We start from the raw sequence: 15,682 nt of genomic DNA, 5'->3' as shown, positions 1-15,682 counted from the left end.
TTGACAACTAACTGAATTCTGCTATCTGTCACAGTTCCAGCCACTGAGCCAAAAGGAGTCTTGTCCCCATCCCATTCATAGCCCTGCCTTTTCAATCTTCCTTCTTCACCCATAAATGTGTACAATTCTTCCAACTGTATTTCTGAATGGTCATATTTATTACAAGTGTGTTTCAATGTTTAAAACTAATCTAAATAAAGAAAAGTATATCATCCATAATTCAAACATGTTTTCTGTTTATGTATTTATACATTTCTATTATACAACCAGTCCATTCTAAAGGAGATCAGCCCTGGGATTTCTTTGGAGGGAATGATGCTGAAGCTAAAACTCCAGTACTTTGGCCACCTCATGTGAAGAGTTGTCTCATTTGGAAAAGACTCTGATGCTGGGAGGGATTGGAGGCAGGAGGAGAAGGGGACGACAGAGGATGAGATGGCTGGATGGCATCACTGACTCGATGGACGTGAGTCTGAGTGAACTCCGGGAGTTGGTGATGGACAGGGAGGCCTGGCGTGCTGCGATTCATGGGGTCGCAAAGAGTCGGACATGACTGAGCAACTGATCTGATCTGATCTGATTATACATTATTTATAAATTATTGTTCTTTTTCAAAGTAATGGTCTAAAGAACACTTAGGGATAGGATGAACCTGGCAAATGCTGGACAAAGGTTTTTGTTTCACATTTCTTTTCGCATAGCTATATTCATCCAGGAGACAAAATTTTGTATTCCCTTTTTTTATCTAGCCTACCATACGAGTTTTTGAGATTAAACATAGTCCTTACAACCATCATTTGGAAAAGCTACCTGGGAGTCCATTGGTGGACATATGCTACTTTAACAAACCACGATTAATAATACTGCAATGAGCATCTTTCTGCATGCTTTTTTAATATCTAGGATTATTTCCATAGGCTCAACTCTTAGAAGTGGGAGTACTAAATCAAAGCATAATATTTAGATTGTTGAGATATATTGTGAAAACTTTCCCAAAACACTGTTCCAATTTCTAATCCTACATATCTTATTCCATTAATAGGATTAATTAACTTTCAATTGAAGGTGGTCATAATGTATAGAAGAAGGTGACTGTTGTGGAATATATGTACACAAAAGTATATAAAATATATGCAGTTAAAGAATAACCATAAATTAACACCTATGTACCCATTCCCTGTTTAAGAAATAGAATGTTATGAATATTTTAGAAGCCGCTATAGTATTAATATATTGTAGCAGCTACAGACAGATCTCATAATTTCATTAGCTTAAAACACATGCATACACATCATATGCACATTTGTACTTTGTTCACATTATAGTCCATGCACTCCAAGGAACTCTCCTTGACACCTCCAGGAATAACTTTAGACTTTACATTGTTTCCATCTTGTAATTCTACCATCTCAGAGGTCACAGGGATGGTCCTAAGACAGCAGGGATCTTGAAATTTTGTTATCAGCATATTGTGGCTGCCTCCTCTATCTGCAAAATGCCTACCATCCTGGGAACTTCCTTCCTCCTACCATCCACAGGAACTTCCCTGTGGATTCCCTTCACCTCTCTCTGATATTGACTATCCTCTCTCTGCTATTGATTCCAGTATCCCATGGCTTCCTTTTGTTTATTTTTTTTTTAATTCTTCAAACTTAGTGCTGCTGCTAAGTCGCTTCAGTCGTGTCCGACTCTGTGCGACCCCATAGACGGCAGCCCACCAGGCTCCACCGTCCCTGGGATTCTCCAGGCAAGAACACTGGAGTGGGTTGCCATTTCCTTCTCCAATGCATGAAAGTGAAAAGTCAAAGTGAAGTCGCTCAGTTGTGTCCGACTCTTAGGGACCCCATGGACTGCAGCCTACCAGGCTCCTCCGTCCATGGGATTTTCCAGGTGAGAGTACTGGAGTGGGGTGCCATTGCCTTCTCCATCAAACTTAGTAAATATAGTTCATTAAAGCCTGTAACTCTTAACTCCAGTATCTGGAATCCTGAGGGTCTTTCCAATTCTGTGGTTTTTTTTTTTTTTTTCTTTTTCTGAAGAAACACATCCTCCAGCAGCTTCTTAATAAAGGATGTGGGAGAGGTCAATTTTCTAGAAAATCCAAATGCTTTTTTGAGGTAACAACATAGTCTTTACAACCATCATTTAGAAATGCTGTCTGACATTCCATCAAGTAAATACGCCCTTGTTTTATTAAAACAAGGTTTGTTAACCATGCCCTTTTTAGCCATTCATATTGTTTCCCATTTTCACTACTATTAGCAGTGCTGCAGTAAGTATCTTTTCCGCACCTGGATGCCTACTGAGGGCCAGGGACCTCACGGGCACAGTAGAGAGTCAGGCACAGTCTAGTGCACACAAAACAAGAGGCGCAGCAAGGGGAAGCAAGGGGTATACAGGTGCTTAGTTGAGAAACCGGCCATTGTTTCCCTAAGAATCTGAGGAACAAAACAGCCTACTGCAATATATAACTTACTCGGCAGGCTTTACCCCGCAATTTTAATACATATTAATCTTTGGTTTTGACATTAAGGTGGTAACCTTTTTTTTTAAGCATTTTTTTATTTTTATTTTTTTAATATAAACTTATTTATTTTAAGTGGAGGTTAATTACTTTACAATATTGTATTGGTTTTGCCATACATCAACATGAATCCACCACGGGTGTACATGTGTTCCCCATCCTAAACCCCCTTCCCTTTTCCCTCCCCGTACCATCCCCGTGGGTCATCCCAGTGCACCAGCCCCAAGCATCCAGTATCCTGCATCGAACCTGGACTGCTTTTAAATTACTTACCAGCCATCTTTCTGTGGCACCCATTTCAGTTAACATATCTCTGTGTATATCCCCACATCCACAACCTGCCCAACCCATCTCTCAAATTTCAGTCTTGCCAACTGAAAGTGCTCCCAATGGCCAAGGCTGGGACAGTCTTAGCAACAAAATAAAAAAGTTTTGGATTAAAACCCAAAGAAGTTGTGCTGTTTGTGTGTGTGTGTGTATATATATATATGTATATGTATATATGTATATGTATGTATACATATATGTATATATATAATGAAATATTACTCAGCCATTAAAAAGAATGAAATACTAACACTTTTAGCAACATAGATGGACCTAGAAATTGTCATACTGAGTGAAATAAATCAAACAGAGAAAGAGAAATATCATACGATATCTATTATATATGGAATCTAAAAAAGAAATGATCCAAAATGAACTTACTTACAAATCAGAAACAGACTTAGAACGAACTTACAGTTGCCAGAGGAATGATGGGGAGAAGGGCTAGTTAGGGAGTTTAGAATGGACGTGCACACACTGCTATACCTAAAATGGATAACCATCAAGGAGGTACTGTATAGCACATGGAACTCCGCTCAATGTTTCATGGCAATCTGGATGGGAGGGGAGTTTGGGGGAGAATGGATACACATATATGAAGGGCGAGTCCCTTTGCTGTTCACCTGAAACCGTCACATCATTAATCATCTACACTCCAAAACAAAATAAAAAGGCTTAAAAAAAAACCCAAAGTATAAAATACATAAGTATTCATGAATTCATACTGACATATAAATTATTGAAAAAAATAAGTAGGCGAGAAGAGACAAATCTCCCATGCAGAAAAATTCTAAATAGTATATGTAGGTACTCCGCTCTCACAGTGGTGGAGCCAAACTCCCAACTCCTTAAATGTGGACTTCACACAGTGACTTCCCTTCAAAGAGCACAGAATACAAAGGGAGGAGATAAGAGTGAATCCACAGTGGGGAAATATGACAAACGCTACGCCAGCCAGGTGATCAAGATCAACAGCAAGACTGACAGGCCGTGTTGGTCGCGTGTGCTTCTGATATGATGTGACGAAAATGTCATTTCACCTCTGTGCCTGTTCCCCCAAAAAAATACGTGACTCCAATATAATTATGAGAAAAATATCAGATGACTCCCAGAGGAGGAACACCCTACAAAATACCTGACCAGTACTCCTCAGAACTGTCAAGGTCATCAAAAAGTTACAAAAGTCATCTAAGAAATAGTCACAGCCCAGAGTAGTTTAGGTAGACATGAAGACTAAATTTACTGTGATAGCCTAGAAAGGATTCTGAAATAAAAAAGGGACATGAGGTAAATTAAGGAGATAAAATATGGGCTTCCGTTAATAACAATATATTGATACTGATTCATTTCTTGCAACAAATTTACCATACCAATGTAAAGGGTTAATAATAAGGGAAATTGGCTGCAAGATATGTGGGAACTCTTTGCACTTTCTTTGCGATTTTTTTCTGTAAATCTAAAACTTCTAAAAGTTTATTTTTTTAAGTTAAAGGTCAGAGCTTCCCTGGTAGCTCACTGGCAAAGAATCCACCTGCCAATAGGAGAGACAGATTCGATCCCTGATCCAGGAGGAGCCCATATGCCACAGAGCAACTAAGCCTGTGCACCACAACTCTTGAGCCTGTGCCCTGGAGTCCAGGAGCCACACTACCGAAGCCCAAGTGCCATAGAGCCCATGCTTCCCAACGAGAGAAGCCACAGCAATGAGAAGCCCACGCACCACAACTACAGAGCAGCCCCTCCTTGCAGCCAACTAGAGAGATCCCACCCAGAAACAATGACCCAGCACAGCCAGAAATAAATAAATTTTTAAGTTAAAAGTCAATGAAGCATTAAGTAACTGAGGCCATTTTCATCTATACGTTTTAGTTTTAGCCACTAATGATTATATCCCTGGAGAATCCCATGGACAGAGGAGCAGGGCTACAGTCACGGGGCTACAGTCCACAGGGTTGCTAAGAGTCAGATACTACTGAGCAGCTGAGCACACAGGCACAATAAAAGATGAGGATGGAAGAAAAATATTTCCCAAGAGAATTACTAAATAAGACTTACGGCATAAGGTGCCACCTCATTATCAAATACTGTCATCTCATCACTGAATTTTCTGCTAACGTATCCTAAAGTAGAGACTGTCAAAAAGTTTCCCTGGTGGCTCAGGGAATGCAGGAGACCTGGGTTTGATTCCTGGGTCAGGAAGATTTCCTGGAGAAGGGAATGGCTACACATTCCAGTATTCTTGCCTGGAGAACTCCATGCACAGAGGAGCCTGGCAGGCTGTGGTCCATGGGGTCGCAAAGAGTCAAACATGACTGAGAGACTAACACTTTCACTGCCTGAAAAATAGTGATCTGATTCAAATCATCAGGAGCCAACTGTGCATATAGAAAGACAGTATGACCACAAAGCTTAACTCCTTCAGGAACCACTCATTTGTGTGTTGCCCCACACACACATAGCACACCCTTGAATCACCTATATAAGTGGTTATTTTTATCCTCTATATTGTTCTGTATGTTTGAAATATTCTATAATAGTGTTAAGGTAATGTTTTCATATTAATAATTTTTTCCTAGTGAGCTTTCAGACTTAATAATTTCAGACTTGACAGTTACAAACTAATACAAGAATTCCTGTACACCATTCACCCCACTTCCCCAAATGTTGACATTTTACATAGCCACAGTACAGTAATCAAAACCAAGAAACTAACTTGAAGCAAAAGTGAAAGTGTTAGTCACTTAATCATGTCTGACTCTTTGTGACCCCATGGACTGTAGCCAGCCAGGCTTCTCCCTCCATGGAATTCTCCAGGCAAGAATACTGGAGTGGGTTGCTGTTTCTTTCTCCAGAGGATCTTCCCAATCCAGGGACCAAACCCAGGTCTTCCGTATTACAGTCAGATTCTTTGCTGTCTGAGCCACCATTATTAACTAATCTACAGACTATATTCAAATGTCACAAGTTGTCCCACTGATATCCTTTTTCTGTTCCAGAATCACAGTCCAAGATCCTACATTGCATTTAGTTGCCATGTCTCTGATGTGAGGCAGTTCCTTAGTCTTTCTCTGCTTTTCATGCTCTTAACACTTTTGCAGGGTCAAAGGAAAACAGTTAAACCCATGAAATTTATGACTATCTCCCCAAAAGAATTTTATCCAAGGAAGCTCTCCAGATAGTTGCCAGCACATCAGGGAAGAGCCTTGAAATAGGCTCTAATCCCAGATGACTCTGTACCCTCAAGCAAGTCCACAGAAGGCACAGGAGGAGGATAGGAGAGTGGTTGAGCAGGGGCAGACCATACCCCAGTAGGATTACTGAGTTTTTGGACCTACAGTTTTATAAATATCTATTGCAGTGCCAAAGTTCTTAGATGCCCAGAGACCTTTCCTCACTGGCAGGAATTTCTGAGATAGGGGAGCCCATTGTCAATGAGAGTACGTGCCCAAGTCCACTCACCAGGGCTTGGCCAAGCGAAGAGTTCAACTCAAGACTGTCTGAAAAAAAGCCCAGGCTGTCAGTACTACATATCCTGAAACTGACTGACGGTCACACTGTCCAGCCTTCTCAGAGCTTAACATCAAGGATCAGAATGTGAAGGCCAAGAGAGAGGTTCCTTTTTTCTATTCTTTTTCTTGCTACTTTGAAGTAGCCTCGTGCCCTCCCACGCTCCCAGACTCTGAAATCACCTTCCTCCAGGCCCACAGCCGAAGAGCTATGTGGTGTTACACCGCCATCTAGTGGTCAAAGCAGTAAAATGCAACACCACCGTCCCTGCCGCGCCAGTTACACTTCCCGACGGTTTAACAAGTCGTTTAGCAGAGGTTGACAACCTTGAAGAAGCAACTCGCCAAGATTCAATCAATAGCACCGAAGAATTGATGCTTTTGAGCTGTGGTGTTGGAGAAGACTCTTGAGAGTCCCTTGGACTGCAAGGAGATCCACCAATCCTTTCTAAAGGAGATCAGTCCTGGGTGTTCTTTGAAAGGACTGATGCTAAAGCTGAAACTCCAGTACTTTGGCCACCTCATGAGAAGAGTTGACTCATTGGAAAAGACTCTGATGCTGGGAGGGGTTGGGGGCAGGAGGAGAAGGGGACGACAGAGGATGAGATGGCTGGATGGCATCACTGACTCGATGGACGTGAGTCTGAGTGAACTCCTGGAGTTGGTGATGGACAGGGAGGCCTGGCGTGCTGCGATTCATGGGGTCGCAAAGAGTCGGACTGTACTGAGCGACTGTACTGAACTGAACTGAACTGAACTGCGACTTCTTGCCTAGAGAATACCGTGAACAGGGAAGCCTGGCGAGCTACAGTACATACGGTTGCAAGCAGTCAGACACGACTGAAGCAACTTAACAAGCATACACGTGCTCTAACTTCATAGTGTTAGAAGCCACATAAACAAGCGAAAGTGGTTTCTTTGAAAGAGGCGATGGAGACAAATGGACCAAGATAGAATCCCTTCCCTGCTCTTACTTAAAGTGACTTTGTTAAGTCTCTGAACATTAGCTTTCTCATATTAAAATGGGGGCTCATAATATCTACATGTAAGGTAGTTATACCTTGATGAGTCCTGGGTTCACAGTAAATCCCGGATAAACATGTGTTCCTTCTCACACTCCTCTCTACCTCCTTGTGCACAATTTCCATGACAACCTGGAATCATCAAAATGAAAGGGATAACTCATGAGAAGTTCAATGTTTTTCCAAAACGTTGGACAGACTGTAAATTTCAGAGTCCATATTGCATAGAATTTAGGCCAGGGACTCTGGCACCGGGGCTGCCTTGTTTTGAATACCAACTCTGCCAGTTGCTTGGTTTTCCATCTGTAAAATAGAAATATTAATAAAGATACCCACTCCCTAGGATTGTTGTGAGGATTAAATAAGTTAACATCTGCAAAGCACTTGGAACAATACACATTTGATGTGTGGATCTATTATCAGTAACATTTCATAATGATTTGTACATGTGCGTGGGTAGTCTCTTCAATTGAGACCGACTCTTTGCGACCCTATGGACTGTAGCCCACCAGGCTCCTCTGTGCATGGGATTCTCCAGGCAAAGATACTGGAGTGTGTTGCCCGTGCCCTCCTCCAGGAGATCTTCCCAACCCAGGAATCAAACCAGCGTCTCTGATACCTCCTGCCTTGGCAGGTGTGTTCTTTACCACTAGCACCACCTGCTAATCCCAAAAAGCAGGGCTGAGGCTGGATAGGCTCCAAGCCAGTTTATTTGATTTGTAAAAGAAAATGTTTTCCTTTCTGGCTTACTTCACTCTGTATAATGGGCTCCAGTTTCATCCACCTCATTAGAACTGATTCAAATGTATTCTTTTTAATGGCTGAGTAATATTCCATCATGTATACATACCACAGCTTTCTTATCCATTCACCTGCTGATGGACATCTAGGTTACTTCCATGTCCTGCCTATTATAAACAGTGCTGTGATGAACATTGGAGTACACGTGTCTCTTTCAATTCTGGTTTCCTCAGTGTGTATGCCCAGCAGTGGGATTTCTGGGTCATATGGCAGTTCTATTTCCAGTTTTTTAAGGAATCTCCACACTGTTCTCCATAGTGGCTGAACTAGTTTGCATTCCCACCAACAGTGTAAGAGGGTTCCCTTTTCTCCACACCCTCTCCAGCATTTATTGCTTGTAGACTTTTGGATAGCAGCCATTCTGGCTGGCATGAAATGGTACCTCATTGTGGTTTTGATTTGCATTTCTCTGATAATGAGTGATGTTGAGCATCTTTTCATGTGTTTGTTAGCCATCTGTATGTCTTCTTTGGAGAAATGTCTGTTTAGTTCTTTGGCCCACTTTTTGATTGGGTCTTTTATTTTTCTGGGATTGAGCTGCAGGAGTTGCTTATATATTTTTGAGATTCTTTGTCCGTTGCTTCACTTGCTATTATTTTCTCCCATTCTGAAGGCTGTCTTTTCACCTTGCTTATAGTTTCCTTTGTTGTGCAGAAGCTTTTAATTTTAATTAGGTCCCATTTGTTTATTTTTGCTTTTATTTCCAATATTCCGGGAAGTGGGTCATAGAGGATCCTGCTGTGGTTTATGTCAGAGAGAGTTTTGCCTATGTTCTCCTCTAGGAGTTTAATAGTTTCTGGTCTTATGTTTAGATCTTTAATCCATTTTGAGTTTATTTTTGTGTATGGTGTTAGAAAGTGTTCTAGTTTCATTCTTTCACAAGTGGTTAACCAGTTTTTCCGGCACCACTTGTTAAAAAGATTGTCTTATCTCCATTGTATATTCTTGCCTCCTTTGTCAAAGATAAGGTGATCCTATTATACAGAGTGAAGTAAGCCAGAAAGAAAAACACAATACAGTATACTAACACATATATATGGAATTTAGAAAGAAGGTAACGATGACCCTATATGCAAGACAGCAAAAGAGACACAGATGTATTTAACAGTCTTTTGGACTCTGTGGGAGAGGGCGAGGGTGGAATGGTATGGGAGAATGGCATTGAAACATGTACAATATCATATGTGAAACGAATCGCCAGTCCAGGTTTGATGCAGGATACAGGGTGCTCAGGGCTGGTGCACTGGGATGACCCAGAGGGATGGGATGGGGAGGGAGGGGGGAGGGGGATTCAGGATGGGGAACATGTGTACACCCGTGGTGGATTCAAGTCAATGTATGGCAAAACCAATACAATATTATAAAGTACAATTAATTAATTAATTAATTAAAAATAAAATAAACTGCTCAACCTGAAAAAAAAAATGCACCAAAATGCACCACAACTGAAAAATATCTATCTATGGAGAAAATTATTAATTTGTGGTAAAACCATCCTTCTAAAACACCATTTTGTCTTACTGGTTTACTTTCACAGCTTGAACACTCTAATACTTGGTATATAATGAGATATTAAATAAATATTGCTGATAAAAAAAAGAAAATGTTACACGTTCCATATTTCTCATCCTTTTGAATGTTACTACTCTATCTCTTGTGTTTTCCTCAAAACACACGGACACACATATTCTATCTTCAGATACTTATAATTTGATGCCTCTTGACTAAGCTAGCTTCCTGGTCCATCACTGCTGCTGCTGCTGCTGCTAAGTCACTTCAGTCGTGTCCGACTCTTCACGACCCCATGGACTGCAGCCCACCAGGCTCCTCCGCCCATGGGATTTTCCAGGCAAGAGTACTGGGGTGGGGTGCCATCGCCTTCACTAAGCAAGTGCAAAGCCTTTCTGAGTGGCAAAATGCCCGAGCGACTGCATACCCTCTTACTCTATCAATGCTTCTTACCCTTGAGTCTGCTTTGGATACCAAGCACACCCATTTTGTTGGTTAATACTTGCATAAGAAGTCTTTTTCCATCTTTTTACTTTCAACCTTACTTTCAGCTATCCTTACATTGTACTTAAAGCATGTTGTTTTCAAGTCTTGTAGAATTGGGTTCTTCTTGTAGTTGATTTCTAATCTCATCATAAAAAAAATTCAGAGTAATGATAGTAAAGATGATCCAATACTTTAGAAAAAGAATGGAAGCACAGATCAAGAAGATACAAGAAACACTAAACACACCAATATTTGCATTATAGGGGTCCAAAAAGGAGAATAGAGAGGAAAAGGACCTGAGAAAATATTTAAAGATACAATGGCTGAAAATCTCGCTAAGGTGGGACGTGGAACGGTCACCCTAGTCCAGAAAGTGCAGAATCGCAGGCAAGACAAACCCAAGGAGGAACACGCTGATAGGCATGGTGCTCGCCGGCTTCTCTCATTGCTCAGTAAAGAATCCGACTGCAGTGCAGGAGACCCGGGCTCGATTCCTGGGTCAGGAAGATCCCCTGGAGAAGAAAATGGCAACCCACTCCATTATTCTTTCCTGGAGAATTCCATGGACAGAGGGGCCCACCCGGCCACAGTCCAGGGACCGAGTCAGACACAACTTAGCGACTAAACTACCACAAAGACAAGAAATATTAAAATCAACAAGAGAGAAGTGACAAATAACATACAAAGGAATCCCCAGGTTTTGTCTTTAAGTTGTAATATTTAGTCCATTTATGCTTGATGTATTGCTACATTTGGATTTAAATCTACCTTCCTGGTTTTTTGTTTTCTGTTTGCTCCCATCTACTTTTTTTCCTCCATTCTTGCCTTCATTTGAATTTAAATTTCATATTCCTTTTCTACTGTCCTGTTAGTTTTACATTCTTTTATTGGTTTTTAAAAATATCATAGAAATTAAAGCACACACTCTGATTTATTCATTTCTCATATAGTGTCTTGATCATTTCCAAGACAATTCAAGGACCTCAGGATACTCAATCCTATTTACCTCCCATCAGAGTTATATGCTATTTTTGTCATGTATTTTAATTCTTTATACATGTAAGACCCCATAAAGCATAAATGGATTATTTTATGGCAATATCCTTTTAGATTTATGCATGGATTTACCTTTCCAATGCTTTTCTGTTTTTTTCTGCACCTCCAAACTGTGATATGTGATAATTTCCCTTCTGCCCAAAAACCCATTAGTATTTTCCTTTAGTACTTTCCAATGGTGCCAAATTCTGTTTTCATTTGCCTGAAAATGTCTTTCAAAGGATATTTTTGCTGCACGTTATCTTCCATATTGGCCGTTATTTTCTATAAGCTCTTTGGAAATATCACTTACTAGGCATACTTACTGTTGCTCCTTTGAAAATGAGCTACATTTTCCTCTGGCTACTTTTAAAGTTTGTTTTTCAGCAGTTTTACTCTGTAGTAATTTGTCATGATTTTCTTTGTATTTATTCTGCTTGGAAGCCAATGATATTTCTACTATCTGTGGCTCAGTGTCTTTCATCAATTTTGAAAAATTCTTAGCCATTATCTCTTCAAGTGTTGTCTGCCCTATTCTCCTACAGCATCATTCTGAATAAATTTTTTATCTTTCGGTTCACTAATTCCCTCTTAAACTGTGACTATCAAAGCCATCTACTGATTTCTTAACTTCAGTCATATTATTTTTAAGTTCTAGAAATTTTATTTTTATATAATTTCCAGTTGTCTTCTGAAGTTTCTCCATCTTGTCATGTAAATCCTTTAACGTTTTGATCACATTTATTATAAGGTCTCTATCAGATAATGCTAAATGTATTAATTTTCTGAGGTTTATCTGTTTCATTTTCTCCTTTTTGGTCAAATCTTAATGTGTTTGTATTGCTAGTTATTGTTTTATTGGGATTAACAGACTTTGAACAATTACAGAGACAATTTGAGAAACTGCATGATGTTACCTTTCTTCAGAGGGGTTTATTTTTGCCTCTGACTGTCCACTAGGGTTGGGCCCAGTTGCCTCATTCAGTTAGGGACTGAGACCACTTGAGGCTGGGCTTCAATCCTTGTGAGTATAGAATCAATTTCCAGTTCTCCTTCACTCAAGGGGTAGGCCTTTGGGGATCCAATAAGAGAAAGCCCAGGACGTTTAAAGGATACTTCTTCTTGGTGCAGTCAGAACTCTAATTTTTGTTTCCTATGAGTCTACCAAAAAGTTTGCTGTTTCTCTCACTTGTTCTTGAATTACAAGGTGCTTCTAAGAGTAAAACGTGGCAGCAAACATAGGTCTCATCTGTGTGGAGTACTGGCCCCTGCTTTCTTGATAGCTCTCTGATGCTTTAATATATCCTAACTTTTCTAGTTAGTTTTCTCAGCAGAGGGGTTGGGGTAAAACAAGCTAATCACCCATTACTGGAAGCTGAAGTCTCTACGTGCTTTATTTGAAAAATTACTTTTAGAAAATTCAAGTTCTGAATAAAATAGACTTGATTCTGTCACTTACTAGCTATATGACTTGAAGTGAGCTATTTAATGAGTCTTCGTTCCCTTATCTGAAAAATGGAACGAACAACAGCACTCACCTTGCGTTGCTTTATTTTTTCAATGCAGGTATAGTATTTAGCACAAAGCCAGAAATATAACAAATGTTCAGATGTTAGTAATAGCAATTTTTAAAACGTTATAATGGTTTTTATTAATTATATAAATTAACACATAATGACAGCCTTTCTCCATGCACCCTCTGTGAGGAATGGTAAATGGTAAAGATGTTATATAGATCTTAATTTTTCCAACTTTCCTATGGCTTGGGAATAGCTGGGCAAAATGGACCACACCATTTCACTGCACCACATGAAATAGTTTATGTAGCCATCAATATTTTCACTTTGGAAAAGAGAGCAATTGGAGTAAAAGAGCTAGAATGTAGCAGCAGGATCAAAGTTAGCTTTGGCAAGAAGGCTCTTGAAACTAGCACCCTATACTGGGGCCTCCAGGGCTTATCCCCCAAGTGTGATGTGAGACCGTAACCACTGAGATGTGCTCTGGAAGGAGTCAGATCTCCTACTGTCCTCCCTATTTGGGCTGAGGCCCCATGACGCTGGGAAAAGCCTTCCACTTACTAAGACTCTTGGACAGTCGAGAAGCTCCAGGTGCTTTGGAATAGGAACCCTAATTATTCTTGGCTCTTTTTATAAGAAAAACTTTTATTTCAAAGATGCCATGGTATTTTAATTTAAAAAGGCTCACATTGTTCCCCAACACTTTTATTCATGAGGTATCATTATTCTTCTTTGTTTTTACATGTCTTATTTAAATGTTCTTAAATGCTACTCTGTATTATACACTTAAACATCTGTTGACAGTAGACTTCATGGTAAACATTCTTATCATAATTTTTCAAATTCAAAAAAAATTTTTTTTAATGTTTAAATATTAAAACAACCAAAATATCATTTATATGTAAGATATAAGTGAAGTGAAAGTCACTCAGTCATGTCCGACTCTGCGACCCCATGGACTGTAGCCCACCAGGTTCCTCTGTCCATGGAATTCTCTAGGCAAGAATACTGGAATAGGTAGCCATTCCCTTTTCCAGGAGATCTTCCCAACCCAGGAATCGAACCCAGGTCTTTTGTATTGCAGGGGACTCTTTATCATCTGAGTCACCAGGGAAGCCCAAGAATACTGGAGTGGGTAGCCTATCCCTTACACAGGGGATCTTCCTGACCCAGGAATTGAATTGCAGGCAGATTCTTTATCAGCTGAGTTACCAGGGAAGCCCTTGTAAGATATAAATACAATATATATGCTTTATACCCACCATGCAGCCAGTTTCCCAGGTTGTAGTGAGAGTGTGTGATGCCATGTTGAGGGGTGAGTCAGCTAGCCACATCAGCACTCTCAGGAAAGATCAGTAGTTGGGAATACCACATTCCATCCATCAACATAATTCCAGATACAACAGACCTCAGGGTCTGATATACACCAGACGTACAGAGAGCTGACATACAGAGCAGCACACCTTAGTCTCCTCAGTGAAGCAAAAAACGCCACGGGGTCTATACTATGCTAAGTCACTTCTGTCGTTTCCGACTCTGTGCGACCCATACTAATGAGGCTCCAAATCTGGCCTTGCCTCCCCTACTTTGAAAAGCCAAATTTCAATAGGGATGATGCAGCCAGAGGAACTAGTTAGAATGATGATAGATGGTAACATCAAACTATGGTGAAAATATTTCCAATTCTTCAGTCCTCAGGATCACTCTTTCTTTTTACCAAGCTATTAAAAACCAACGCTTTCACCCATACTGCTTGACCTGATGCCTCAAATGGAAAAAGAATCTGAGGAGACCCAGAATCTCCTTAGATGGTAAAGAATGAGGGAGACCCAGTTTTGATCCCTGGGTCAGGAAGATACCCTGGAAAAGGGAATGGCTACCCACTCCAGTATTCTTACCTGGGAAACCCTATGGACAGAGGAGCCTGGCGGGCTAGAGTCCATGGGGTCGCGAAGAGTCAGACACAACTGAGCGACTAACACTAGACTAGACGTAGAAAGTCTAGCCCTGGGAAGTATTTCAATCCCATCCTGACTGTTGCTAGTCACCATTTAGCCTAGAGACCAGTATCTGGGCTTGTGTGTGGCTCTTTTTCCATCTGGAAACCGTCTCCGTGCTACAACTGCCTTCTAAGCACCATCTGGCCCCAGCATGGACACAGCTCCTCCCTTAATCATCCAAAACATAGCTGACACTGGGCTGTAGTTTCTGACAAAGACTTACTGGAAGTAAGACTAATATGAGGGAATTAACAATGTAGGGAAAATAATTAACATAGAGTAGTATAATACATTTCACTTTTATTAGAATGCTTAGCTACAGCCTTTCACAGGGGGTCAACAAACAGAATCCTTCTCCTTAGGGCCCAACCTGCAGTTAGGATGCAGAGACCTGCTCATTTCCTTCAGAGAGGTGTCCCCCACAATAACGCTCCCCTCTATGAATTCTGTGGCTCCAGTTCTCCCCTGTCCAACTCCTAACTGAAGAGACGAGACTGAGACTGCTCAATCTCATAATTACATCTGCTTTCTTACCCTACCCATCGACTCTATTTTTAGGATCTGACCTATGGAACATTTCTTTTGGCTCTGACAATTTATTTATTTAGTTCCCAGGTTAAAATCCACATGCTCCCTCTGGATGCAATGACTGTATCAGCCTTGAAACAAGCCATCCCTAATCATGAACCCAAACGGTGTCCAAATGTACCATAGCTCACCCTGGTGAACAGCCACCATATACTGCTGTAACAGTACTATATATACGTTTATAATACATTTCACACGAGATCAAGTTCTTCCACAGTAAGTTCTACTATCTGCATTTATCCCATTTTAGTTAGCTACCCTATAAGAGACTTACTCCTTTCTTAAGAAAAATCAAATTGACTTTCACAGGGATTTTTAAATAAACTAAAGAGGTGGTGACTGCAGCCATGAAATTAAAAGACGCTTA

The sequence above is a fragment of the Bubalus bubalis genome, chromosome 8, assembly GCF_019923935.1.
Source record: "Bubalus bubalis isolate 160015118507 breed Murrah chromosome 8, NDDB_SH_1, whole genome shotgun sequence".
NCBI classification, from domain to species: Eukaryota; Metazoa; Chordata; class Mammalia; order Artiodactyla; family Bovidae; genus Bubalus; species Bubalus bubalis.
The sequence above is the reverse complement of the archived record's forward strand: the minus strand, read 5'-3'. Positions refer to the sequence as shown.